Below are 1,015 nucleotides of genomic sequence, written 5' to 3'. Positions count from 1 at the left end.
AGCCTTGGGTCACGGCAGAAAGAGAGGGAGCTTCGGTGGGGCCACTCCGACTTATTCGGTTTGAGGGCTCGCTGAAGTCTGTAGCGTCTGTTTACCAGTAGGTGCGGCTGCAAGCGGGTGTCTGCTTGGAGCAAGCGGCTCGCTATATAAACGTGTATTTGGTTGCGAAACCACCCCCGTCCCAGCAATGGGTTGTGCGCTGGGTTGAGACCCGCCACGTAAAAACCACTTCCAGTGAAGAAGCAAGGCAAAGCCGCGGATGAGACCCCTCCTTATGATGATGACCACGGCAAACGTTTAAAGGACTACGTTTGAGGGCATGCACCTGGAATGTCCGGACCCTTAATGGAGAAGGTGCCTCTGCCCGGCTGGTTGATGTCCTCGTAAGGACAAAAGCTGACATCACCTCCATCCAAACAATGTCTGGGGCCTTGCGACGTCTACTACAGCTGCCATGTAAAGGAGCGCAAATTCGGAGTTGGATTCGTGATGCGAGAGAGACTCCGTCGCCGAGTACTGTCGTTCACCACGGTGGACGAGCGTCTAGCCACAATCCGCATTAAAGCGAGATTCTTCAACATCTCGCTCATCTGCGCCCATGCCCCGACGGAAAAGAAGGATGAGGCATCCAAGGATCTCTTCTATGAGCGCTTGGAGCGCACGTACGAGCACTGCCCCCTTCATGATATCAAAATCGTGCTTCCCGACTTCACTGCCAGGGGGGGGGCAAGGAAGCGATCTTTCGAAAGACCGTCGGAAAATTCAGCCTCCACGACGAAACGTCCGACAACGGGTTGAGGCTGATCGACTTCGCCGGGGTCCGAAACATGGTAGTATGCAGTACTAGCTTCAAGCATAAAAAGATCCATCAAGCTACGTGGCTGTCTCCGGATCGAAAAACGAGAAACCAAATCGATCATGTTGTGATAGACGGAAGGCTCGCTTCCAGTGTTTTAGACGTACGCACTCTCCGAGGCCCAAACATCGACTCGGACCACTATCTTGTTGCAGCCAA

Source organism: Rhagoletis pomonella, unplaced genomic scaffold (genome assembly GCF_013731165.1).
Source record: "Rhagoletis pomonella isolate Grant_MI unplaced genomic scaffold, Rhpom_1.0 Rhpom_scaffold_00008, whole genome shotgun sequence".
Taxonomy (NCBI): Eukaryota; Metazoa; Arthropoda; class Insecta; order Diptera; family Tephritidae; genus Rhagoletis; species Rhagoletis pomonella.
Note: the sequence above shows the minus strand (reverse complement) of the source record.